Here is a 21,477-nt window from a genome sequence, read left to right as displayed (position 1 = left end):
GTCCCTGGAGAAGGACATCATGCTTGGTAAATTAGAGAGTCAGCAAAAGAGAAGAAGACCCTCAATGAGATGGATTGACATATTGGCTGCAACAATGGGCTCAAGCATAATAGCTATTGTGAGGATGGCACAGAACTGGGCAGCGTTTTGTTCTGTTGTACATAGGGTCACTATGAGTCAGATCTGACTTGACGGCACCTAACAACAACAGCAACACGATTTTCCTGATAAGATTATCAGAAGGAGGTTGGGCTTGAGTGCCAACCTCAACTCCCTTGATAAAGTTGTATCCATATATCTAAAATGATCTATAATTATATAAAATTTTAGGATGTATGGGGAAGGAAGGTAAATTTCATTATTGATTCCAAAGTTGATTGCCCTTCTGTATGGTAGATTATTCCTCCCTGCTGTACTAACATCAGACTTGATCTTGTAACTGCTTTGACCAATGAAATTTGATCAGAAGTGATATATATCACTTTTAAGCAGAAGCTTTTAAGAGCCACTAGACAATTCTGCCATCTTTTTTTTTTCTTCTATCGTGTACTAACAATATCCCAGATAGAGGACGCGCCTTCAGCCTGAATCCCAGAGCAAAGAGCGAAACCAACATTCAATGAATGTGTAACTTGACCGTAAAATAACATTCATTGATATAAGCCTCTACGTTTTGAGGTCTTTTGTTACTGCAGTATAACGTTGCCTAAACTGACTGACACAGTGTGTGATCATATGTTAAATATACGGAACTGCTGATATTTCCTTCTTATACAAATAGAGGAACCGAGGTACAAGAAAGAAATCCATCCAAGGGAAAAGTAAAGAAATAAATACAAAAAAAAACAAACAAACTACATTTTTGTCAATAACTTCTTGTTGGTCCTTTTCATTCTTCAGTTGATCTTTAAAAGGATAAAATTAAAAGATTTTTAATCATTCCCCTTAATATTTTACCACTTTCAGTCATGGTGATTAAAGGTACCCAAATCTTGCTAAATTGAGGATTCTAATACTAATCCATAGCTGTTCTTTAAATGAAAAATAAACCACAATTATACAGTGGCCCTATTGACTTTTATTGTATTTTGACAGAAAGAGTAACTGAAATTGCCCTTTTGAATTCCCCACTATAAATTGCTTCACTGTGTCATCTTTATTCTCTCTTTGCCAGTACATTTGTATAATATCACTTGTTCATCAAGAATGTCCTCTGAAGTTTTGCTCACCAAACAGAATGCAGATTCTAAGAGACAGGAGATTTAAAATCCAATTTGAATTTTATCAATTTCACATAGAAGCCTGGCCATACATATTTGATTTCACTATCGTCTGTTGTTTGTCTCTCATTAAAAGGCAAAAGATGAACATATTTGCCCTTTTCCAGAAGAAAATTACTTTAAAATACAAAGTATAAAGTTTACCTCAAATGCCTTGAAATTGTATATCTCCAAGAAAAGCCTCAAATCAAAACAATAAGAATATGTAGAACAATTTCTAGTATAACCTATTTCTTAATTTCTCTGACAAGTGGCATAATATCAGCTCACTACGAACTATGCCTGGTTTATACAATTTAGGCACATTCAATTCTAATTTTTTTATTGATTATATATATTTTAAAAAATAGAATCATTAAAGATAAAGAAACAGCAACCTTCTGAGCTCCTTTGTTATGTTTATATCTTAAGAAACTGTGTCATTAGTTGCAAATTAAAAATGAGTTGTCAGGTTCCCTTAATAATTAATGCTGAAATGAACAACTGTTTCAAGTACAACACATTCCATTTATTGTTAAACAGCGTTATATTTACTGTAATTCCACCTTTCATCCTAATGTCAACCTTTAAATCTTTAATGCTTTAATCACACTTCTTTTTCTGATATCCCTTGTGAGTTCCTCAAACCAATGCCCACTCCTTTGTGATAAGGTGGGCATTTTATGCTGCAAGGGTTAGTCACCAGCCATTGTTAATTATTAAGAAAAACAAAATGCAGCTGCTGGAAAATTGTGTTTGTCCCGGCAGGGCATATTACCTTTAATTTCTACTGACACTGAGGTGAGGCAAGTGAAATCATAAAAGGGAGATAATGCATTTCAAGAACATGGCCCCATAGAAAATTAAAAATTTTCCTATAAAATTAATGAGCCTAATTACCAGATAATGTCTGCATTTGCTTTTCAGTAAGTTATTCACCTTTCTGATAGAGAGCTGGAAAGAGGGGAAGGAACAGGGTGGCGCCCTAAGTACAGCCTGACTATTGGTTGGGTGGAGCCGGCAGAAACAGAAAGAAAGTCAAGCTGTGTAATACAGGGCTTCTATTTCTCCCGGAAACTGATGGGTGGATGAAGGACTAATATTTGTTAAGAACGCACTCTGTGCAAAACAGTGTACTAGTGAATGTGTAGTTCAGCTCTGTCTCTTATCATGTGTGGAAACTTGGACCGTTACTTCACCTACCTGAGTCTTAGTTTCTTCACTATTAATATGGAACATTTTAAGTATCAACTTGAGGTATTTTACATAAAGCTTTTACTACAATGCTTGGAACCAAAAAACTCACTCACTAAATATTACCAAATAGTCATTTAATCTCCACTAAAATTCTGAGAATTACATACTATTACCTCCAGTGTGGAAACCCTGGTGGCGTAGTGGTTAAGAGTTCGGGTGCTAACCAAAAAGTCAGCAGTTCGAATCCAACACCCGCTCCTTGGAAACCCTATGGGGCAGTTTTACTCTGTCCTACATAGTTGCTGTGAGTCGGAATCGACTCCACAGCAATGGGTGGGTGTGGTGTGGACTTCCAGGGTTATTACATTCAAGGTCAAACAGTGAGTATGTGGAGGACAAAAATATGAATTTCAGTCTACCTGGCTAGAGAAGTTAAACTGAGATTATGTTGCTGAGACATGTAAAATGGACATTTTTTACCCTGTAAGGATTGGTGAGTAGCAATAAGTGAATAAATATTCACTCTTCTTCTTCATTATGCAAATTTTGCTTCTAACTTAGTGATCGTAAAAAAGTAGGAAAGATGGACATATAGCAATTTTAAGAATTTAGGGCGTTGGTGAACAGCCCCTCAAAGAAACTTGAATTTCTACATCCCTAAATTCCTGCTTTGCATTGTTCCAACCCTTCAGTCTCTTTCAGGGGTCAAAAGCCACAATTATTATCCTAAAAATGAATCTAGAGCAGCAAAAGTAGGATGAGGGCAATTGTGCCAGGCTTCAAAGTGCTTTAAAAGGCTTTCAGGGTTAACTGAACTTCATAGGCTTCTGGGGAGGAGAGAATCTTATGTAGTCAGATTCCTTGGGACCCTGGAATTAATAAGAATTTCTAGAATAGTCCTAAAGTAAAAATTTCCAACCATTATTGGTTTATAAACCACTTTGAAAATGTGTTGAATCCTACAGATATTCTACTGAGAAAAAATACACATGAGTACTGAGGTTAAGAATCCTATATAGATTTTGCTTTTGACCCAGTGATTTTTAAGAGTTTAAAGTCTAAGATAGGCTCTTTGAAACGTAAATCCAAGACAGCTGTAAGCAAGAGCAAGTCTTTTTATATTATCCTCAGCCCACGAGGCTTCCCCGGGGATTAGGGTTGGTCCTGATGTGCTCCATGGTCCACAGCTAGCTGCTGAGTGATGATGACTGGGCGGCTGGGATGCTGAGAGCACAGTGTTCAGAACGGGTGAATCAATATCAACTGCCCTGGGATATCTGGCCCACCCACCCTAATGGCACAGATTCCTCAGAAGCTGTGCTTTTCAGCCCCTGACCTATGCTGGTTAGATGAATTACTACTAATAATGTATTATACACATAATATATTGTATAATTAATTTTTCATTCAAGTGAAATTAAGTATACACAGAGGCATTTTATAAATTATAAAGCGCTAGTTATAATTCCCAGAACTTTTTATTTCAAGAAGTAGAGAAAAGACAAGTAAATTAACGTTTTCCATGATCTCATTTAATCCTTATAGAAGCCCTCGATAATAACTCTACTTTATACTTAAGGAAATGCACATGATAAATGTTCAAGAAAAAAAATTTCTCTCTAGTCTCCCAAAAACGTTTACAAAACTTCATCATGATGCACAGAGTAAATAAATTGCAGAGGTTTGAAATTTGGGCAGAATATTCCTTAATGAAGATATGCCTTACAAGACTCTGGATTGATGTGGTGCCAAGAAGGAAACAAATGCCTTCAGCAGCTGCGTTTTCTCAGTTGTAGGAGAACGCTCCGCAATGGTCAGAAAGTGTGCAACACGACAGGTAATGGATAAAGCCATGATCTTCAGATTCAGACACACCTAGGTTGGAATCCCATTTCTCGCACTTACCAAGTGTGTGACCTTGGACAATGTACTTAATGCATCAGAACCTGATTTGCTTCATTAATAAAAGGGAAATATATCTCTCATAAGGCTATTGTTGTGTAGATTAAATGAGAGATGCAGGTTAAGTGCTCAGCATAGGTCTGGCATATGCTAAATCATCTGTGTATGTTATCATTTATTCTGTCGTTTATCATGTATTTATTACCTGCCTTCTATGAGTTCCTTTACTAATTGTTAAAAATCAGAATTCCGGGAGGACTGAAATAACTCTGTATGATCATGCTACTCTGTCTTTCTTGAGTTTTATTCCATTTTTCTGGAGCTTTATCCCCTTTGCTTGACTTCCACTTATATCACATATTTCTCCTTTCATTTCTCCAAACAGAGCAGGCTTCCTGCTCAGCATTGTGGGAAATAAAAATGAATACAGCAAAGTGCCTTCCCTCATGGCCTCAGTGTTCAGTGAGGCAGAGCAGAAAATATCAGTGACCACCTTATATGGGGTGCTGTGGGTGCCCAGAGAAGGAGCAGAGAAGAGAGACATTTACCTTAGCTGCGAGTGGATGAAGAACTGAAAGAGTTAGACAAACACAGCAAAACTTCCTGTGTAGATGTGGGTTAAAGTGAGGCTAGAGAGATAGCCAGAGGACAAAAGATGGAGGCATAACAAACCTAAAGAGCCTGGAGTTTACACTAAAGGAAATAAAGAATTAATGATGTGGGAAGTGAGTTGATGTGAGAGAAAGGGAAGAGTCAAAGATGACTTCTAAGGGTGTGCCTAGAGTTACAGAGGATAGTGATGCCAGGCGCTGAGCTAGAGACAGAAATGGAAAAGCAGAATTAGGGAAAGATAATGACTTCAGTTTGGAACACACTGAGTTGGAGTTTTGAGTGGTATTTGTTTTTTGTTGTTGTTGTCTGTTTTGTTTTATTTTGTTTTGTTTTTTCCACCTAGAAAAGGAGTTTGAGGTGTAGTGTAAAGGAGATGCAGCATCACAATCATAAATGTGTAATCAGTGGTTGATGGGCTCAGCAACTGAGTGCAAGCTGTTTGTGCCACCCAAGGAAACTCTCCATACTACCTGTTCAAGGCCTTGTGAGACCCCCACTGCATGGATGCCACCAGAAGCACAGATAACCAGAATAAGCAAGAGTCTTAAAAAAAAAAAAAAAAAAACGAAAGAAAAAAGTTACTGTTGGGTCAATTCCAACACATGGTGACCTCATATGCTATACAGTAGAATTGCTCCATAGGGTTTTCTTGAATGTGATCTTTACAGAAGCAGATTGCAGGCCTTTCTTTGTTAGTGCCACTGTGTGTGTTTAAATCACCAACCTTTTAGATTAGCTGAAGAGCACAAGCTGTTTGTGCCACCTAGTGACCTGTCTACTCAAGAGTCTAACAAAAATCTCAGCCTTTCCTGTCCCTCCTGCCTGATCAAACTTGGCAGAGCTTAGGGAAAGAAATGTCCTAGGGGTCTACATAAACCCTTGGTGGAGGAGAGGAAAAGTGAGAGAGCTGACCAGGGCCACCCTCTCCATTAACCAGGGGAAAGTTCTGACTTAAATATGGCCTTGGGGTTATAAACTAGATTTGACAAATTTTTAATAACTGACAGTGGCTGAAAAGTTATGGAACACACCCAGATGTCATTAGGGGAAAAAAGGTGAGTGTTGTGGATTGAATTGTGTCCCCACAAAATATGTATCAACTAGGCTAGGCCATGATTCCCAGTATTGTGTGGTTGTCTTCCATTTTGTGATCTGATGTGATTATCCTATGTGTTGTAAATTCTAAGCTCTATGATGTTAATGATGCAGGATTAGAGGCAGTTATATTAATGAAGCAGGACTCAATTTACAGGATTAGGCTGCATCATGAGGCAGTCTCTTTTGAGATATAAAAGAGAGAATTGAGCAGAGAGGAGAGGGACCTGATTACCACCAAGCAAGTAGAGCCAAGAGTGGAGTGTGTCCTTTGGACCCAGGGTCCCTGCCCTGAGAAGCTTCTACACCAGGGAGAGATTGATGACAAGGACCTTCCCCCAGACCTGTCAGAGAAAGAAAGCCTTCCCCTAGAGGTTTTTAACCTCCTAAACTGTGAGAAAATTAATTTTTGTTTGTTAAAGCCATCCACTTGTGGTATTTCTGTTATAGCAGCACTGGAAAACTAACACAAGAAAACTAAGACAGAATTTGGTACTGGTAGTGGGGTGTTGCTCTAACAGATACTTACAATGTGAAAGCAGTTTTGGAATTGAGTAATGGGTAGAGGCTGGAAGAGTTTTCAAGTGCCTAATAATAAAAGCTTAGATTACCTTGAAGAGATTGTTGGTGTAATTATACACATCAACAATTCTGGTAGGGGCTCAGAAGTGAGGAAAGCTGTAATGCTGGAGATAGGGCAGATGGTGAGAAGCAACAGCAGAGAAATGGCAGCAGCAGAACCAGGAGACTGGTGTGAGACGGCATGGGAGCTGACCCACAGAGCAAGAAGTGCCTTCAGACAGAAGGCTTGCTGGCAGAGTGGAGTGTCTGTGGGCACTTATCAGTGGAGCTAGGCTTACCAGCCTACACAGCTAGAGAGCTGAGCACCTTCAGGCCAAGAGGCCAAGGAAACAGGAAGCAGAGGCTGAAGAGACAAAGAGCACAGGAAGTAGAGCTGCCTCAGTCTCAAATGGTGGGGCCACAGCCTCCTAGGTTTCAAAGAGTCAGATCTTCACCAAATCTGTTCCAGAGAGTGGGGTGCCATTCACAAGTTCCAAGGAGATGGGGCCAGATTACTGCGCAAAGCTGAGGAGGTGGGGCTGCCGTGCCAAAAGGGCAGAAGACTGGGCCTGCTGGGGCCAACGGGGGGGAGTTCCACTCAGATGGACTAGGAGAATGGGGCCACCCTAAGCCAAGGGGGCAGAGTTACCATCCCAGTGGTCCTAGAAGGTGGAGCTGAAGCCCAGAGCAGAGGGGCCTCCACCTATAATCCAGAGAGCATGACTTAACACCCAGAGTCTGGATAGCAGGGCCTTTGCCTAGATGGTCTCAGTAAATACAGGATTATTTTCAAGCTTTGAGAGCTAATGTAAATTGTTCTGCTGGGCTTTGGACTTGCTTGATGCCTGTTATCTCTTCATTCCCTCCAATTTCTCTCATTTGTAATGGAAATGTCTACCTTGTGCCTGTCCCACCATTGTATTTTGGAAGCAGATAACTTGTATTCTAGATTTCACAGATGAAGAGGAAATTTTCAGAAGGTGGAATTTGCACTTGGAGTTGATTTAAGATATTTTAAATGATATGATGGGGGTGAATATGTTTTACATGTGGCAAGGACATGAATTTTTGGGAGCCAAAGGGTAAAATGTTATGGATTGAATTGTGTTCTCCAAAAATGTATATTAACTTGGCTAGGTCATGATTCCCGGTAGGTAGTTGTCCACGATTTTGTGCTCTGTTGTGATTATCCTATTTGTTGTAAATCCTAACCTCTATGATATGAATAAGGCAGGATTAGAGGCAGTTATGTTAATGAGGCAGGACTCAATCTACAGGATTAGGCTGTATCTTAAATCAATCACTTTTGAAATATAAAAGACAGAATCGAGCAGAGAGGAAAGGGACCTCATTACTACCAAGCAGGAAGAGCCAGAAGCAGAGGGTGTCCTTTGGACCCAGGGTCCCCGCACTGACCAGGGGAAGATTGATGACAAGGACCTTCCTCCAGACCCGACAGACAGAAAGCCTTCCCCTGGAGCTGGCACCCTGAATTCAGACTTCTTGCCTCCTAGACTGTGAGAGAATCCACTGTGGTATTTCTGTTACAGCAGCACTAGATAGCTAAGACAGTGAGATTCTAATAGTAAGGTGGAAGGCAGTTATTAGAAAATATACTTCACATCTATATCCAAAGATACAGATAGAGAGCACTTAAATCATCTGATTTACATGTGAGATGTCTCATTAAGCTGAGCTATTACTGTGAAGGCAAAAGGACTGAACAGAACTCACAGAAATGGAGAAAGTAACCTCAACAAGATAATCTAGTCTGTCATGTCTGTTAGGCCCACACCTAACTGGAGCCACAGAGCATTTCACTCAGAATGAAAATAAGAAAAGTTCTCAAAGGACTTGTATTACACTGACCTCCTTCTCTACTTTTGTCTTTCCCTTGTCTCTACCATCTACAAGTTTTACACAATGATATTCTCTTTTCCTCCTCAAAGCTCTCTGTTTCTCCAATCCAGTCATGATAGTTTCTGGCAAAAACCTGTTCATCATTTTTAACATACCCAGTGTCACCTTTCAATCCACCCTCCCCCAACCCCCCGCTCCCCTGTCAGTCAACCACATTCCCAAAAGATATCCACTCTATGCAGAGCAGGATATTAAGAGCTAAACAAGAAAAGTGAAAACAGGAATACTGGAGTTGATAAAAATGAGGAAACTTATGCATATTTGCAATCCCCTCTGGTCATCTGAATAGGTATTCCAAACTTACTGTTTGAACTGGGGTTCACCATGAGGTATATTTTTAAAAGTCTGTTTTTCCAGTGTGATCATGCCAGCTAGAATTACTTATTTCATTTCAGCTCAGTAGGAATCCACAGGATGCATAAAAATACATTAAGGAATATTTATTTATAAGTTGGCAAACGGGATCAAATGTATGGAAAAGAATAATATTGTGCATTGCTCATTACAAACATGATTATTTTGTGTATGTAATGGATGTGTTGTTAAAGCACAGTGGGTTGTTTGAAGTTTAAAAGTTTGTTATGGATTGATTTATTCATGAAATGCTTTGTTTCTATGACAACTTTATTGGTTTGCCTGTGGTCTAAATACATATAGGCATGGCAGGAATTCCATGGTACAAAACAAATTACACATTCCCCCCTAAATCAAGTGCTGCCTTTAGGGAGTGTAGCAAAAGGATTTCCAACCAAGGCAGACATCACCATACACAGAGCCAGCATTAGAGAGATCATACAATAAAGGGGAAAAAAGCTTTTTGAAAAACAACAACTTAAAAGTCTCCAATGGCCTCCAACTCTGTAATATAAGGAAAGATGGAAATGAGCAACGAAATGCCTGACATAAGATAAGAGAAACACAGTCTACCCACAATGCATGAGGTTTTTATTTAAGAAAAAAACACTGATCAAAGACCCATATTTCCTGCTATAAATAATAGCACTTGAAAAATACCATTAATATTCACAACAGTTGTGTAACTACAAAAGAAACTGAGAATTGTTGTTTAGAGAAAATAATAATGGGCTTTGGAAGATAAAAGGAAAAGGTGAAAGAGAGAAAGAAAGATACTTATTGTGGACCAAGAATAATCAAGGAATGAATGGACCTTAGTTATCCAGTGAAACAAAAGTCAGTGAAAAATTGCCTGAAGGGGCTTAGACTTTTGAAAGTTGGGGAAAAAAAGAGAAAAATCCAAATGATATTCCTCAGAAAAACACACTCGGTTATATGCAAAAAGAAAATTTTAAATAAGGAAGATTATTAGGAATAAAATCGTTGCTCTTCATAAACTCAAAGAATGTCATGCTACATAATGAAAGTAGTCTTAAACATAGTAAGAATTTGGGTAAGAAATATACATGAAGCAAGTTGCATTTTTCAAAAGTCACTATTTTGTATTTTTGTAAAGTCTGCTTCAAATTTTTTGTGTTTGTTCTCATTTTCATAGACATATTTTGCACTGGTATATGTAGAAGATCGATTTCGAGGTGGATAATGGCCCATATAACTTTCTCTTGGAATCAGTCCCTCTCTCAATTTCCCTGTTAACGGGCTGGGATTAGACAACCATGTGTCTACCATGTGACCCCATCATTACAGCCACTGCAGATTAAGTCAAAATTAAATATCTGACCCAAGGGAATCAATTCATTCATCTGTCAGCAACTAGTTTCTTTCAATAAATTGCATGTTCAGAAAATAATGGAGCAGGGAAGCACACAAAATGAAAGGTCATGTTAAGTGAGGTTTGGGACAACCATAATCAGCAATGGTACACCAATGACATTCTCTAGAGAGAAGTAAAAGTAATGGAGCAGATGCACCCAGAGAAGCTAGACTCTGCAAACCTTTAAAGAGGCGAGGGGAAATTGAGAAAGTAGATGCCTCAGTCCGTGATGGCTCCAGTTCCCAACAGACTTGTTCCTCTGAGGGTAGGCCAGGCCTTTCCGATAAATTGTTTATTTGATCTAACTTGAGGGACTTTCTCTTCCCCACAACTGAGGAGCCTTGATTCAATCATATAATCTTATCGTGTCATTTCTAACAATGATTAATTCACCTTTTTCATTGAACTATGTTACTTATGGAAAGGTCTATCAACTATTGCCATGTGTAGTTACAGACTTCTGGAAATAACCATGAAAAAGCAACAGAAACATGTCCCAGATATTAGAAGTGCATTGCTAAATTGTAATTAACTGAATTCTTTGGTGGGCAAGTTGGCCTAAACACCAACCACTTGCGAAATTTCAAACCAGTTTAGGTGGCGGGATCTCTAGGGCAGCAAAGCAATGCTGTGTACACTTTATGTCTTAGACAGTGCATAATGGTTTCATTTGTTGCATTTGATAGTGTCCTGTTTAATGACCTTGGTAGATGAAACACCCTAAAACCCATTTGTTCCGTAAAAATTAAAATTAAAAGATGTGCACATTTATATTGTAAAGTTTACACGAATTGTACTCGTGTGACTGGATCAGGAATATATTCACATACAGTAATTGAATAGTCCATATTTTATTTACTTCAGGCTTCTGAATGTTTACTGCGATACCATGAGGAACTTACATATAAGAGTCCTATAAGACCACCCTGCCTCACAATATTAGGAAATTACCACTTACCTGCTAACATGTTTCTCTTGAATTTCCACATCTCCCAAATTTGAAAATAAATCAGTAAACATATTTATTACTATATCCAATCAAAAACAGTTTCACAATTGGACTCACAAACACACAAAATGTAGACTTCCGGTTGAACCGAATACTGGGTTTTTCTTGGAAAAATTAAGGTACTGTGATCATTCAATTATTCATGCAATCTTTTAACAAAGATTGCTTTAGGTCCTAGGTATGTGCACACAACTTCTTCACCTTAGAGATTACCCACCAATGTGTGAGCCCAACAATAAATAAGTAAATAAACAAATCGATAAGATACTGACAAATGGTGGTAAGTGCTACTTGGGAAACGAATGTGGGGCTGAGATAGGTAAAAATAGAGGGAGAGAGAGGAGAGAAATTACTTTAGCTAGAATAGTTAGGGGAGTGGTTTTTAAATTTTGGAGTAAGACGACTGTAGTCATGGAAGTAAGGATGTGGAAAGTGGAGAAGCATTCTGAAACAGAGGAGGATGAAGGGGTTACAAAAGGTCTTGAGACAAGAAAGAGCTTGGTATGCTTGAGAAATAATAATATAATAATATTCATAGCAAACATTGTTTTTAGTGTGTCGTTTCCATCACATCATTTCACTGAGAGACCACTGTGGCTGGCACATGGAAAGTTTTCAATAAATATTTACTGAATAAATGGATTTTTAAAAATAACAGTCTACATCCTGATTCATAGCACTTTACTTATCCATGTGATGCAAAATAGAGGATGGAACAATAATATCAGAAAACTTGATATGCTGTAACACCAAAACCAACTAAACCTGTTGCCCTTGAGTTGATTCCCACTCATAGGGACCCTATAGGATAGAGTAAAAGTGCTCCATTAGGGTTTCCAAGGAGCGGCTGGTGGGCTTAAACTGCCAACCTTTTGGTTAGCAGCCAAGTTCTTAACCACTGTGCTACCAGGGCTCCATGCTATAACACAGTGGGCTTTAAAACCAGGACTGCATATCAGTATCATCTAGGGTATTTTTTTAACACTCATATGTTGGTCTTACCCATGCAATTCTGCTTCATTCAGATTAGGATAGGGCCTTGACATGTGAATACTGAAAAACATACCCAGATGATGCTGATAGGCACCCACGCTGTTTAAATAAAACCCATGGCTCTAAGTAATGAGTCTATTTTAAGACGTGTGTGTGTTTACTTCATAGGACAAAGAAATTTCATCCTGATAAAAGGCCACTGCATTGCACAACTCCTGCTCTGCACAACTCCAGGGGGCACCATTCACATTGTATTCTTTGTGGATGGTGCCATCTGGAATTTTGTAATGCAGTGGCCTTGCTGAATAAGCCGGATTTCTGAACAGGTCACTGGGATACAAAGTGGATGTGCCTGACTTACATAAGCATGCTTACATATAAAGGGAAAAAAGAAAAGAGAAGCAAAGTTGAATCTCCTCCGAAGAGGCTCATAGAGAATCCTTCTGGGGAACCTGTACCATGTGAACATTTTATCTCAACACTTTAGTGCCAGAACCATTTTGCTAATTTGACATGGGAAGTGCTAATAAGATAAAAAGCTCAGGCGTCCTTATCCCATTAGCACTTCCTCTGTAGTTTTTCTGACCCACATTCTGACCTGAACTCTCCCATATTCCCCATGGCTTGTATTGTACTGATTAAAACCTTCATCCTTTTGAAAAGATGTTGGGGAATTGTCTGGATTTAACTAAAATTTCCAGCTTAAATTACTGTGTGATTTTTAGCTGATCAGAACCCATTTAGCATAGGCGGTAGTGGCCAAGTCAGGGGATAGGCGACTGAGTAGAGAAAGGATATAAACAGAAGGAGCCAGTTAATAGGCAATTAAGGCTTCATTGCCTTTCCACCACCACAAAGCTCCTTATCTAGACTCACAAACACAAGGAAGAAACCCAGCCAGTTGAAATCACTGTTTATTTCGCTTGATCATTTCTGCATTTTGTTTTGTTTTTTCCAGATTAATCCTCATTCACTCAGAACTCATGTTTTCAAAACTTCTACCCCCATCCATGACTGAAATTTTTAAGATTTGGATTTCTCTTTATTAGAAACATGGGAGAGAAAAATAATCAAGGGATACGGTTGTATTCATCCCTATCACTTCAAGTGAAACACATAATCCCTCTTTTCTCTTCCCAATGCCAGGGTACATATCCAGGCTTCAGCTATTTCCTGTTTTAATTACCACAACCACCAACTTCTTGGCCTTTGTTTCCCATATTTCCTCCTTGTTTTGTTTAGATGATTATTGCCAAGTTGATTTCATTTCATGCTAGGGACCATGTCAGTGTGTTCCTTAGATCCTGACACAAACTTCTCTGGTATTCATGCTCCAAGTTCTCACTGTCACCATTAAAGCTCCTTTTCTCTGCTAGCTCCCTGCTTCCTGCCTATCCACTCAACCAAGGCATTAGGCCCTCAACACCCAATCTTTTCTCTTTTCCTGCTCTCCAATTTGATGGTATCTTATATAGCTAAGAAAGCCCCTGGGTAGAGCAAATGGTTAATGCACTTGACTACTAGCCAAAAGGGTGGAGGTTCGAGTCCACCCATAGACACCTCAAAAGAAAGGCATGGTACACTATTTTTGAAAAATCAGTCATTGAAAACCCTATGGAGCATAGTTCTACTCTGACACATATGAGGTAGCCATAAGTCAGCATCATCTCGATGGTAACTGGTATATGTAGCCAGGAGGCATACCTATCTTTATCCTATTGGTCAAGTGAAGCAGAGTACCACACAATAGGAGAGGTAGAGACTGTCTAGCATGAGTGCTCATTTTACAGTGGCGTAAACTGGGCCCAGGAATTCAGGTAACTAGTCTACAGTCATACTGGTCAGTAGCAGAGGTCAGGGTAGAATCTAGGTCTCCTAATTTTCCCTTAGGACTCTTGTTCTTCACCAGTGGTTCCCAACATTTCCAAGAATGAGGGCCTCTTTTTGGTGTTACAATGTTTGTAGAAGAGACTTTTGTTTAAAAAAGGCATCTTGAGGACATTTGTTCATTAACTTTCCCCTGACAAAAACTCATCTAAAATTGTTGTAAAAAAATGCACGGATATAAATACATACTACCTCAACTTGAGAGAAGCGCCGTCAGTGGATGAAAGAATTTCACCAAATGCTGCAAACAGATCGTGGTTTGAGGAACGATGACTGATGAATTAGGGACAGACAAAATCATAGCCTAGAAAACAGGTCTCTAAACATTTTTGATTGTGAGCCGTATCAATAAGAATATGAGAATATCAATAAGAATATGTGTATGTATAGATACATATATATCTTTGTTAATTACTAGGTTTTCTAAGCAATAACATTGTTTTGATTTTTTTTAAAACTGCATTAAAAGAAAAAGCACCATTTTAAAATTGAGTAACTCTGCATGATGCTCAAAAGACTAGTGTGAATGGGAATATTTTAAAATACATTTCTAATTTATCAATCAATAATATCTGTATCAAAAAATAAAACCATTGCCATTGAGTTGATTCTGACTCATAGCAACCCTATGGGACACTCTGCTCCATAGCGTTTCCAAGGAGCAGCTAGTAGATGCTGGTAGATTTGAACTGCCAACCTTTTGGTTAGCAGCCAAGCTCTTAACCACTGCACCACCAGGGCTCCAGTATCTGTAGACATGTAAAAAAAAAAATGTATGAATGAAATATCATTTTTCAATATATAGATACTATGGATGATCAGACCTCATGCAATAACTTATTAGTTTCCTGAGGTCAGAGGCCTATGCTTCTGGGATGACAACTGCAGATTATTCTGTCAACCTATTAGAGAGTTTAATGATTAACTGCTTGAATCTAGTTAGGATTAGAAAACACCAGAACAGTCAGATTCCTCTTGGCAAAATATGACAACTCAACTGAAGAAAAAACCATCTCTTTGCTGGCCCCAGTGTCAATAGAAGGCTTATTTGGGCTAGAGGATATCTGAGTATTTGAGGAAGAATGCAGAAGGAAAGGAGCTAGCGAACAGCGAAGTTATTTATTTATGGAAAAAGAAACAGCATTGAAGAATACTCCACTGCATTTGAACAATGTAAAAGGCTCATTAAGGTCATATTTAAGCGATTGGGCTCAACTGGTGCCAAGTCTGGTCCCAAACCCATTTCCCACATAATATATTTGAGTATTTTACTAAACACATACTTAAAACAATTCAAATTTTTACATTTATGTGTAAAACAATACTTTCAGTTATTTAGCTAATTTCAAAATAATTTTTCCTGAATAATTTTGATAATTCATTTTCCATTTGGTTATAGTAGATAATAGCAGACCTGTTCCAACTGTAAGAACAGTGACAAAATTTAGCAATCAACTCTCGCAAGCCAGTACGAGCCAGCCCCAGCACACTACTACTCTGGCTTCATTGAGCAAAGCAAGTATGACCACTTCTACCTTTGAAAGGAGCAGGGAATTCACCCCTGCTCTGCTCACAGAATGACTACTTCAGTTTCTATGGTAGCCTTGGTAATTAATTTTAAATCATATTTATTTTCAAAATTCTAGTGAGAAATTGAAGACAGGTTAATTAGACTTGTGAGGAAGAGTAGGTAATTTAAGACTACCTACAAAAGGTGCATTGCATTGGGCAAATCTGCTGCAAAAGACCTCTTTGAAGTGTTGAAAAGCAAAGATGTTACCTTGAAGACTAAGGTGCACCTGACCCAAGCCATGGTGTTTTCAATCCCCTCATATACATGTGAAAACTGGACAGTGAATGAAAAAGACAAAAGAAGAATTGATGCTTTTGAATTGTGGTGTTGGCAAAGGATATTGAATATACCACAGACTGCCAAAAGAATGAACAAATCTGTCTTGGAAGAAGTACAACCAGAAGGTTTCTTAGAAGCAAAGACGGGGAGATTACCTCTCACATACCTTGGACATGTTATCAGAAGGGATCAGTCCCTGGAGAAGGACATCACGCTTGGTAAAGTAGAGGGTCAGCAAAAAAGAGGACAACCCTCAAGATGGATTAACACAGTGGCTGCAACAATGGGCTCAAGCGTAACAACAATTGTGAGGATGGCGCAGGACTGGGCAGTGTTTCATTCTTTTATACATAGGGTGGCTACGAGTCAGCCCCGACTTGACGGAGCCTAACACTAACAACAGTAGAGGGCTGCCTGGTGGTGCAGTGGTTAAAGAGATCGACTGCTAACCAAAAGGGTGGTAGTTGGAAACCATCAGAGACTCCGCGGGAGAAAGATGTGGCTGTCTGCTCCCATAAAAATGTAGAGCTGTGGAAACCCTATGAAGTCGCTGTGAGTTGGAATAGACTCGGTGGCAGTGGGTTTAGTTTGATTTGGTTTAGTGGATGGCTAGAGCCCTGGTGGCGTAGTGGTTAAGCACTCGGCTGCTAACTGAAAGGTCAGCAGTTTGAACTCACCAGCCACATCACGGGAGAAAGATGTGGCAGTCGGCTTCCATAAAGATTACAGACTTGGAAACCCTATGGGGCAGTTCTACTCTGTCCTATAGGGTCGCTATGAGTCGGAATCGACTCAGTGGCAACAGGTTTCAGTTTAGCGGATGGCTCACTTAGCTAATACTAGTTTGTAAGCTACTTGAGAACAGGGAGCGAATTTACTCATCTTTGAACCCTTAATCCCTAGTATAGTACCTAGCATGCGTAGGTCCTCAAGAAATACTTGTGGGACAAAACTGAGCAGTATATCCAGTTTTCTGATTCTGGCCTGCTTAATTTAATATTCCTATCTGTGATAAAAAAAAAAATGCTAACATGTCATTACACTGATGCATTATTAAGATGTTAAAACATTAGATGCTGTAACTACCTTATAATGAAGGAGCAAACTCTTTGTCTCTTATGACTATGCTTGGACCAATTTTTATTGTGATCATTCTCAGCTATTGTGATCAGTGTGGCTGGGTGTGCTCTCTGTGCTGCAGCTGTAAAATATGAATACTTTACCCTCGATCTAACCTCAGCGTTGTGCATGTATGTATTTGCTTTCGTATCAATGAAACTTTTCAAATCACAGGTAATTTTTGTCTACTTCCAACCTACACTGCATTCATTTTTCCAATGTATTGTCTAAAGTTGTCATAGGTTGGTGACAGGAAGATCATTTGACTAAAATGCTTTTTTTTTTTTTTCCATTAGTGCTCCCTTTAAAAGGCTTTGAAATTTGACACCAATTCACTGAAATGGTATTTTAGCGAAATGCTAAGTTTTTCTTTAATCATCTGTTTCTCTTCTAGATGCAACAGTTACTGCCTGTGGAGTCAACAGGGCTCAAATTGCAGTAGTTAGTTAATTGAAAGCTGTTTTCTCTTTGGAATCACTAAGATAACTTCCTCCTTAGAAAAAATAAAACAACTCCCAAAACTCCCTTTGGTATATTTACAATTAGTCTTGTATTAAGTATGATCCTCTTTTTAAAAATAATTTTCCTTCCTTCTTACCTTCTTCCCTTCCTTTTACTTTTATTCTAACCATTTGCCCACATCTTGCTAGCGTATACAGTACTACAAAGTTTTCTGGGATCCAGCAAGCCTACGAACCTGCCTTATTCTTCCTGCACCTCTGATAAGTGTATGCTTTGTTCTTAAAAATCTTTAAAGCATTAATATAGGATTTTTTTTCCTAAGTAAAGGTGCATTTGTTTTCCCCACCACCCAGCAAGTTTTCAGTGGCAAAGCAATTTGCTGAATAATGAAAAGAAGGATTCGCTATGTATATCACTCAGGGTTCAATCAGAGAAACAGAACTACTAGGATACGTATGTATATATAAAGGCATTTGTTTTAAGGATTTGACCTAATGCGATTGTGGGGGCTAGTTAAGCATTCATTGTAAGGCTGCTATTTCTGTGTCGGATGTGAGAGCTTGAATAGGGCAGGCAGTCAGGGCAGGAAAGTGGATGTAACATGAGGATACCAAGGATAAATTGGCGACCACTGTGACAGCCACAACGGAGGGCCCCAGACAGAGTAGGAGAAAAACGTAGAACAAAAAATCATATTCACAGAAAAGCCCAGACTTGCTGGTCGGACGGCTTTAAGACACCCCTCTGACCTGAAACGGAAGCCATTCCCAGAGACCACCTTCTAGCCAAACAATAGACAAGCACATAAAATAAACAATAACACCCGAGAGGAACATGCTGCTTAGAACAATCAATTATACATGATCCAAAGAGCAATATTTGCCCAAAATCAACAATGAGAAGGCAGAAAGGGGTGGAAAATTAGGACAAAGAGAAACAGGGAACCCGGAGTGGAAATGGAGAGAGTGCTGACACATTGTGGGGAAAGAAATCAAGGCCATGAAACACTTTGTGTACAAATGATTGAATGGGAATCAAATTTGCGCTGTAAATTTGCACCTAATGCACAATTATTAAAAAAAAAAAAAAAGAATAAGCTGAAATCTACAAGCATGAGCCGAAACTGCACAAAAACAGTGAAACCCATGTCGTTCCTTGTTACCTCTGACTTTGGTGGTATGGGTGACCTGCAGAAGCTTGGGCCCTTCTTGCTATAAAACTGACCCTAGAGTAGGAGAAGCTGAAGGAGGATCTAGAGGAAGTCTGAGTAGTTGTAAGGCTCAGCTATTCCCTCTTGCTTACAAGGTACTCAGCAAGTCAGTGGCAATGTGTGTGTATAAGCTACAAAATAGTTACTGCTTTCTTTCTTGAAAGAATCTCTCTTGTGGCCAGCTCTAACCAGAAAGAAATACACACACACACACATACACACACACACACACACACACACACACACACACACACGGGAATTCTGGGAAATGTGATTCAGCCTAACCAAGTTGACACATTACAAAGACAACAGTTCGTGATTCTTGAAATTGCCCTTTTTTTGCCCCTACATCCAATCTAACGCAAATTCTGTCAGTTCGACCTCCCAAACATATTCTGAATTCATTTTTTGTTTTTTTCCTTTCCATCTCTATTTCCACTTTCAGGAACAAACCACCATATTCTCTCACCTGGACTTCTTACAATCAGTTTAATTGCTCTGCCCTAATTCACTCTTTCAGCCTTCCAACCATTATCCAAAAAGCAGCCAGCAAAGAAGGTCATACCTCTGCCCTTTTTAAAACCCATCAAATCTTCCCATTACCCTTAAAATAAAATTTGAATTCCATGACTATAAAAAACCCAGTATGATCTCTCCCCAGCCTCGTCTTGTGCCCCTTGCCCCCTTGTATATACTATGCTCTGGTCCCGCCTATCTCCTTCCTTAAACCCTCCAAATGCATTCCAGTTCAGACCTTGGCATACAATTTTCTTTGTATGGAAAGTTATTTCTTCAGATTTTCTTTATTCTGGCTTCTTTAATCCTTCAGAAATGCCACGTTCTTTTCCCTGAACACATTTTAAAATACGTGTCCTCCATCAGTACCCTAAGTTCATGGTACAGTGTGCTTTTTGTCCATAACATTTATTACAACTTATAATTATATAATTATTTGTATCCACTTGTTTACTATCTATTCTTGCCTTGCCCCACTTGTTGTTGTTGTTAGGTGCTGTTGAGTTGGTTCTGACTCATAACGACCCTATATGCAACAGAACGAAATACTGCCTGTTCCTGCACCACCCTCACAATCCTTGTTATGCTTGAGCCTATTTTTGCAGCCACTGTGTCAATCCATCTGGTTGAGGGTCTTCCTCTTTTTCGCTGACCCTCTACTTTACCAAGCATAATGTCCTTCTCCAGGGACTGATCCCTCCTGATAACATGCCCAAAGTATATGAGACAAACTCTCGCCATCCTTGCTTCTAAGGAGCATTCTGGCTGTACTTCTTCCAAGTTAGATTTGTTCATTCTTCTGGTAGTCCATGGTATGTTCAATATCCTTCACCAACACCACAATTCAAATGCATTAATTTTTCTTCAGTCTTCCTTATTCATCGTCCAGCTTTCACATGCATATGAGGGAATTGAAAACACCATGGCTTGGGTCAGGTGCACCTCAGTCTTCAGGGTGACATCTTTGCTTTTCAACACTTTAAAGAGGTCTTTTGCAGCAGATGTGCCCAATGAAATGCATCTTTTGAGTTCTTGACTGCTGCTTCCATGGATGTTGATTGTGGATCCAAGTAAAATGAAATCCTTGACAACTACAATCTTATGTCCAGTTATCATGATGTTGCTTATTGGTCCAGTTGTGAGGATTTTTGTTTTCTTTATGTTGAGGTGTAATCCATACTGAAGGCTGTGGCCTTTGATCTTCGTTAGTAAGTGCTTCAAGTCTTCTTCACTTTCAGCAAGCAAGGTTGTGTCATCTGAATAACTCAGGTCCTTAATGTCTTCCTCCAATTCTGACGCCGCGTTCTTCTCCATACAGTCCAACTTCTCGTGTTATTTGCTCAGCATACAGATGGAATAAGTATGGTGAAAGGATACAACCCTGACACACACTTTTCCTGGCTTTAAACCAAGCACTCACTAGGCTATACTTTTTTTTTTTTTTTAAGGACAGGGCTATGACGTTTCTGTTCACTGCTATATGCCCACAATCTAGCTCAATAGCTGGAAGTAAACAGTCAATAAATATACGCACAATGCATGAGTGAGGGTGCCCTTCCTGTACTGAATGAATGTTTACCAAACAACTAGTTTAATTTCCCAGGCAAGAAAAAAAGAAAAAAAAAAAACAAAACAGATAAGATAAATACTTGCAATTGTAGTAATATCAGCAGAGACTGCTTCAGAGATTTACGTCATATCCACTAAATGGTATGTTATGCAATCATTAAAATGATGGTTTTGAAAATCACGTGGAATAGAGAAACTACTTATGGTATAATGTTAAATTAAAAACCAGGGTAAAATATATTCACTGTGATTATAACCAGCTTTCAAAGATATACAGGGGAAAACAAGAGAAAGGAAATGCATCGATATGGTAGTATCGCTTTATTGGGATCACAAGATGATGATTGTCTCCTTCCCCTGTTTTCTAAATTGTCGGTGGCATTTAAAGGTAAAATAAACATGTCTAATATTTTTGTTTTTTTCTTTATTTTTTTATTGTACTTTAGATGAAGTTTTACAGAACAAATTATCTTCTCATTAAACAATTAGTACAGATATTGTTTTGTGACATTGGTTGCCAACCTCACGACATGTCAACACTCTCCCCTTTTCAACTTTGGGTTCTCTATTACCAGTATTCTTGTC

This window comes from Trichechus manatus, unplaced genomic scaffold, assembly GCF_000243295.1.
Source record: "Trichechus manatus latirostris isolate Lorelei unplaced genomic scaffold, TriManLat1.0 scaffold00058, whole genome shotgun sequence".
In the NCBI taxonomy this organism is placed as follows: Eukaryota; Metazoa; Chordata; class Mammalia; order Sirenia; family Trichechidae; genus Trichechus; species Trichechus manatus.
Note: the sequence above shows the minus strand (reverse complement) of the source record.